The sequence below is a fragment of the Pteronotus mesoamericanus genome, unplaced genomic scaffold (assembly GCF_021234165.1).
Source record: "Pteronotus mesoamericanus isolate MK-2021 breed Mesoamerican mustached bat unplaced genomic scaffold, CSHL_Meso_final contig_173, whole genome shotgun sequence".
Taxonomy (NCBI): Eukaryota; Metazoa; Chordata; class Mammalia; order Chiroptera; family Mormoopidae; genus Pteronotus; species Pteronotus mesoamericanus.
The window spans coordinates 14,548,136-14,556,193 of NW_026555072.1; positions in this window are offsets into that span (position 1 = coordinate 14,548,136).

Consider the following 8,058-nt stretch of genomic DNA (forward strand, 5'->3'; position numbering starts at 1 on the left):
TTAACACTAGTACAATTTTATTTTAGGATTTAGATATCTGATTTTTTAAATATTCTCATGGTGTACTAATACATGCCATTTTTAGATATACAGCATTTTATTATTGGTTAGTTCTGAATATTTTTTAAAAATTTCTATGATGTTTTCTTTTTGCTCAGTAAGTTATTTAAAAATAGTCTGTATCAAACCACTTCTTTGACATTTTTTTGAGACTTGCTTTAGGAATTAGCTGGTCATTTTTCTAAATGTATAGTATGTACTTAAGTTATTCTCCATTTGTTGCTGCAGATGTCTGCATATGGTCATTAAGTGAAGTGTGTTCACAGTTTGTTGTTCAAAATTTCTATATTTTACTATTATGTCTGCTTGATTTGTCAGAAACTGAGGGAGTTGTGTTAAAATCTACTATGTTGTTGGATTTGTCTATTTCAATTTACAGTTCTGGCCAATTTTGCTTCACATATTGTAAGGATATTTTACCACATACAAAAATTAACGTTTGAATATCTTCTTCAAAAAGTGACATTTTTCTATATATAAATATATTATTTATATTTAAAATATACTAAATTTACCTCGCTTAAGTTTATTTTTTCTGATATTAGCATAACTGACTCAATGGTAATTTCATTAATTTTTGCCTGGTATATATTTATTAATTTCTAAAATTTCAATCTCTACGTCACCTTGGGTTTTAGGTATGTCCATTATAAAGAGCATGTAGCTGAAATTTAATATTTTTATGTAACCTAAAATATGTATTAATATTAATAAACTTAGTTCATACATTATTGAGAGGTAAGGATTAACTTGCTCTAGAATGGTCTCTGGCAGGTTGGTCCCCAGAAACAAAAAAGTTGTGTTCATATACTGCTGCAAAGCTTCCTGGAGATGAGTTATAGCCTGGTGACTAAGAAAATCATTCTTGGTGTATATGAAGATTTGGACCACAGCCCTTTATGATATGAAGGCAACACATCAGGTCTTGCTGATGTGTTGACCTATCATATGGCTGTAATCACACGGCTTGATTAGGAAGGGGCAGATAATGCTATCTACCTACCATAAATGCTCACTCCAAAATTGCCCTGCTCCACCAGATTAATAATACAGTGTGTTTTACTTAGTACTTGATGCTTTTTAGCCTGTCAGAGCTATTTATACTTGGTTTATCCATTTCTTAAATTTTTTTTTTTTTGTTATTGGATGTCGTGGGCAGAATTCTAAAGATGCCTACACCCCAAGGTTCCTCCCCCTTAACTGTTCAATCAAACCGTAACCTTGGGACTGTGGTAAAGGAACCTTGCAGGTGTAATAAAAGCTGAGATTTTCCAGGTAGGCCTGACTTAATCAAACAAGCCTTTTAAAAGTGTAGTTTTCTCCAGCGGGTTGCTGAAAGAGAAAGCAGATAGATTCAAAATATAGGAAGGAATTGACTCACCAATGCTTATTTAAGGATGGCGTGCAGGAGAAGGGAGCATGAGTGAGAAAGAATGTGAGCAGTCTTAACTCACTGAGAGAGGGCCCTGGCCAACAGCCAGTAAGAAAACGTGGCCCTCAGTCCCACTGCTATATGGAACCGAATTCTGCAAACAGCTTGAAAGGGCTTGTACACAGATTCTTCCCCAAGAGTCTCCATATGATAGACCAACCTGGTCAATGCTTTGATTTTAGATTGTGAGAGCTCATGCTCAGACTTCCAACCAGCATAATAGTGATGGAATAAATAGATACAATTTTAAAATGCTAAATTTGTGGTAATTTGTTACACAGCACTTGCATTCTTATATATTTGCTGAGAGGGGAGATCTTATATTAAGCACTCTTATAACAAAAGAAAAAAATTTTTTTTAAAGTAATAGAAAATTTATATCCTAGGACTCCATAATCCTGTCTCTCCTCTGACCATTGTGACTACTTTATCTCTGGCTTCTAGATTCTCTTCCTCTGTCCAATTTTTAAATCTGGTGGGTTTTTCATAGATGTTCAATCAATCACTACCTTTATAATTTTGTCACCCAGAACAAGACAGTGTATCAATCTATGCAAAAGCCCTCTCTTCCTCTTTCTTTTTTTTACTCTATGAGGGAATTGACCTCATTGTGGTTGTGTTTAAATGGTGTTTGCTAATATTGAGTATTATCTCACAATTCTTCAGTTCAAAGAAAAATATAAGGATACATATAAATAAAATGTATGAACAATGTTTAAATTGGACACTAAAACTTCATTTGTAATTTAATTGAACCCATAATTTTAAAAAACTGTTCTAGTATTCCCTGATTTATTTCTTTTCCAACCTTTATTTTTTATTTGATAACATGTAGAATTTAATATTTTTATGTTTAATGCAAGTTTTCTGACTTACAGAGAAAATGAGCACTAAAAAGGGGCTACTGAAATAAAGGAGAGATGGGGCTATTTTGCAATAGCTCCTCACACTGCATTATCTTGAATTTCTCTCCACTATCAACATTTTAACTCTGCAGTAACAATATCATAGTGCTACAGCAGAGAAAGAGGAGGATCATATTCTATTTGTTTACTTTCCTTACCATAAAATACATAAATCTACATCCAGCATCTCCTGGGTATATCTACTCTGGCTATTTTCTTTTTGGCTTTATTAAGACACAGGGTTTTTGAAAGCAGATTCCTTGATTTGTTTTGACAGACACAGCACAGGGGGCATTTGATAAATGCTAAATAATCAACACCTAAATATGTCTGCCAGAGCTGGAAGATCATGCCCATCTAACTTCCTCTCTCTAATGTCCACCTTGGCCTTCTGCACAGCTGGGATGTAATAAATTCTTTCTCATGATGGATAAGAATACCCTGAGGGCCATAGGCTATAGAGACCTAAGGTCATATCTGGCTACCGTGCTTCTCCTTTGTCCCAAATCTGAATTTATTCATGATTAGTTCTGCTTACAACTATAATCAGAAAAGCTAAGGAGGTCATATGGAAAGCAGAGGAAAAAGACGTGATGGATGTAGAAACAGTAGGAAATGATGAATGATCCTGCAGCCTCCCTGGGCAAGAGGGTTCAAAAGAATGCATATGAAAGAATAGATTTTCCTGTGCTCTGAATGTATTCTCAAGAAATAAACTACTTAAAATGCACCGTTTTTAATGTTCTCATTTATCTTTTCTACATATCTCAACACACCCTTTTGCAAAAGTAAAATACCACTGTCTGATATAATATTAGAAATCCCTACACATACAGTCTGTGATAAAATGTTGTATGATCAAATGAATTTCAGAATATTATAATACGAATTAATTGACAATAAAGAACTATAGGAATATAGGAATTGTTGATAAAAAGATAATAATAGCTACTATTAATTAAACATTTTCCACATACTATGCACACTGCTAAGCAATTTATACGAAGTAGCTCATCCGATATTTTTTAAAACGCATGGTTATGTAGACAAAGGATAAAATGGAGGAAAGATTTGTCAAGGGTTGTATAGCAAATATAATGTAGAATCAGTAGTTTTACCCATTTCTGTCTGACTCAAATTCTTAAAATACTTAGTCTCAAAAAGAATTACCACTGCTTTTGAATGCATTCTTAGAAAATGGGGGCGGGGAGCTTTTGTTGAAGATTTATATTTTCTTTGATACTGTTTTCCTAGTGTTATCCTAAAAATAACTGTTTCACATATGGAGATGTGCTTCTGAACTACATTACTATGCATTTATTGCACTTCCCATGTCTCATGTCAGTTGATGTTAATGGATACCTTTGAGATGAATATGTGAGGTATATTTAAGAAGTAACATGTCTTCATCAGGTTAGATTATAAATGAAGCTGACATAGATTAAGGGAAATAGTGTGAAAAAAAGGCTTCATTTTTTTTGGATAGAAATATTTTCAAGCACAGCTTGAATACATGAATCAAATTAAACTTAACTCCAATTTTTAAAATCTATTGATGTTGAAAGAAACAAGCACAAAGTCATACTTTGCTTCTCTGTAATTCTGATGGTTTTTCTTTGTCTTTGTAGTTCATCTACTAATTTGAATGTCATGTTAATGAAGGCACTGGTTTTCTTTTGTGGTGTTTAAATTGGTATCTTCTACATGACATGCTTATAATGATTCATTTGAATAGGTAACATGTTTTAATAGATTAAATGGAAATGTTGCCATACTTCTTCTGATAGATGTATTTTGTATGTGGGAAAATAAAGGGATATTTTTAAAGAATGTGAATATTTTATTTAAATTTTTATAGCTTTTATGTCTAGTGGATTTTGAAGATATGAATCTAATTTTCAGAGGGAATAAGAGATTTGTGGAAAATTCTGAACAAATATCTAGTACATAATGTTAAATGTTGTGGTAGCCATCTTCAAAGAGATCTTGGAACAGATAGTGTTAGCTAACATGGAGTATTACAGTTTTCTTTGTTGAATGGCTCTTCACAGAAGGTTTGATTGTGGGATGGGAGCCAGTCCTAGAGAGTTTGAGCCTAGAACTAGATATACTCACTAGTAGAAAAGTTGCTGGCAGGTGAGAAAGTCCAGCCATGCAGTAAAAGTCAGTTATCGTGAGAGAAACTGACAGCCTGAAGCGCTACAGTAAAGGTGACGCAGCTGGCAGACAGGACACACAATAAAAGGGACCTACAGGAAGCCAAGATGGTGTTGAGATGTAATAAGCAAACAGGCTATTACTTGTGAAGAGACATGAGGAAGCAGGAAGCCAGCCCTAAGGCATGGGGTGTGAAGTTCAGAACCAGGTCTCAAGTGGCAAGGATGGGGGCATGAGAAAATCAGCACCCCAGTCCTGAAGCCATTGATGTGCTGGGTTTCTTATCAAGATCGGGACTAACATTAGAGTCCAGGTAGAAAACTGAGTCATAATGGGAGTACTTGAACCCAAGAAGAAACTTCGTTTCTAGAACTGGAACATTAAATAGAACTACAGGAACAGCCCGATCGACTTGAGTATTGATTGCAATCACGATTTTCCTCTCCAACAAGGCTGAAAATCTTTCTAAAACTGAGACAGGGCCTACATGTTGGTATTAGTGGCTGTAGGCAGATGATTACATGAGACATTTTTAAAAAGTCTTCTGGGAACAATACACCTGAGAGATTAACGCAGGTTTCCAACTAAGATTAGTGTTTAAGGCAACAAGAATATAATTCATTTGGTTTTAGTTCAGTTGGTTTCAATAATAATTTTCATTATTAGCATATATACGCGATAGAAGGAAAAAACATGGATGGAAAGAGCTACAGCTCAACAAACCAAATTGGAGAAACTATAAAAAGGAAAGGTACAAGAAGGTCCAAAATGTTACACAGAAACACCCTTAAAAAATTATGCTCTGACTCATAAAAACAGTAATGATTTCATCAGCCTGATAGGTTGCTCCTTTAAGGAAAACATTTGTCAACTTTGTGTTCAGGATCTTGACTGAGAGAAGGGAGATTTTACTTTTACTTCTAATTTACTCACTATCTAGATATGAGAATTCTTTGGGCCGTTGAGTCACTCCTTCCTAAACAATAAATTTAAAAAAATAAGATCTCTTAGAAATACCTAATTAAATAATTCTCTATTTAAGGAAAATTATTACAGCAACACACACTTGCTAATAGAACAGAACTTCGAAAATAGTATAGTAAATACTATACTTCGAAAATAGTTAGTAAAAAAGTTAAATGATCACCTTAAAATTCTGATCACATATTTGCTTCTCAATCATAACCACACACAAAGATTATAATCACCATCAGAAGAGATGTCTTTGAACATGAAGTCAAGTGATAAATAGCTATAATTTCACACTATCACCCCATTCTTCAAACTCCATTAATAATCTCAGTTCCCACTGTGGACTTTAGATTCTAATTTATGTTTCATATTAAATATATTAGTTTCTTTCAACAAAAATGAGATAAGCAAGCATATTATTATAAAGTAAGAGCAATGATATAAATTTGTACATTTTGTCACTTTAATGCAAAAATCTACCCATTTAGTTTGATGAGCATAGATGGATTTTTTTAACTTCAACCAATACAAAATTGTATCTCTCTTTAAAAAATAAAAATAAATAAATCAGTACTCTCTGGGGATTTTGTATAACCAGGAAAAGAAAGGCTGACACAGCCAGCATTGAGAATGTGATGCTGGAATCACGCTTGCACATGTACAGTCACTTTCCCTTCACTTCTCAGAGGCACTGAACTGCTCCTTCCTGGCCATGGCAGTTTCATTACTGTCCATGCTGGCACCTGCTTTTCTGTAGCTTGATGGACTTAACAACCCAAGACAGATGTATATATTTGTTCTCCAAATGACTTCAAGGTAGCCATTTGAAGGCAACTGAGGCCCAATCCCTGAAGGCCTTGCTTTCTTTAAATAACCCATATATATTTTATATGTTTCCTTTATTCTCATTGTCCTCAGGCTCCAAATCAGCTAAATCGTAAGTGTTTTTAACAAACACTTCAAATTGGTAAACTGGCTTTGCTCAAACCTAAGAGACATGCTCATAGTCACATTTTTCAATTATACAAGTATCTTAATACCTCACACCTTGACCTCTTCATCTTTCACAGTCTTAAGATGTTTTGTCATGGAAGGGAAAATGTCCGAAGGGATTTTGCAATTATACTAAGAAAGGGTTCCATGTGAGGTGAAAATAAGAAAAACTGACCACCATGATATCACGTTACAAAGTGCTATGAAAATGTAGTTACTATAATTTATATTTCTTTAAGGTCTTGGCATCCTGCAGGCATGGAATCCACAACACAAAGCAGATCACCTAGATATATAGAGAAGAGTCCATGTTGATGTTAATGGCACTTCTGATAACCTCCTCAGTTCTGAGACTCTACTCCTCCCGCGATCTCCGCTTTCTCCTATTCCTGATCAGGTTCACACTGGGCTGGCGGCAGAGCACGGCCTCCGCAGTCTCAGTGTCTCGGCGCGCCTCTCCATCTTTCACTCTTTCGGGACTTGTTCTTCGCTCCCTTTATTCTCTCTCCTGTCTTAACCTTTGAGCACAGTCCTAGAGACACCTTCCTCCTGCCCTGTCTGCACCCCAGCGTGCACAGTGGCAGTGACCTCATCACCGACAGCCTAGAGGCATTCACTGTCTGGCTTGCCAGTTTCTTTCCTCTTAAGCAAGCGCAGACTTCAGTGTCCTCTGGCATGGAACAAAAGACTTAGGTACATCCTTGGAGGAAGCACTTAACTTGTATTCTATCCTACCTGTACTCTATCCTATGACACTTGGAACCTGCCATTTCTACTTGTTCTATGATTTTTAGAACCAGAAAAACAAACTTTGGGGGAATAAAGCAAAAAGATGTGCCGTTTTTTAGTACTTTATTGTGGGCCAGTAGAGGAATGAAGGGATTGAAAAGTTTTTTGTTTTTTTTTTTCAGTATATGAGATTCAGCTTGGTAGTGACAGGTTAATCATATTTTGTTACTAATTGGAGAATGTTGGATTGGAAAATCAATGCTAATTCATGTAATTTCAACTTGTTACTAAGCATTATATTAATTGGTAAATATGCTCACTCGATTAGCTATTTAAAATAATCCTTTCCTATTTACATTTCTCCTTTCTCTTTCAATTTCATATCTCCAATACATTTCTTCAAAAGATCCAGGTAGCTGACTGCTGCCCAATCAGAGCCAGGGTTGACCTTTTTGAACCTGTGCATTACACTAATACAGAGCAGAAGGCTCTATGTTCGCATTTACTGCCCTTTGTAGAATAATTCCAGAAATGTCTTTCACATTTCAGATCATAGACCATGACAGTTTGTATTATTCTTACTTAAATGATTGACCTGCTATGGATGTGTGCCACTGGATTGAGATTTCCGGTTAAACCTGGTTTTTAGGATCTCTTCCCTACTAACTTCTTGCAGAAGACTTTGTCACACTATTATAACTCACTGGGCTTGTAAACTTCTCATTTATTCACTACCATACAACTAATGGTTAAGTTCTCAGGCCCTTAAGTTACACTGCATGTGTTTAAATTTAAGTTCAGCCATGTATT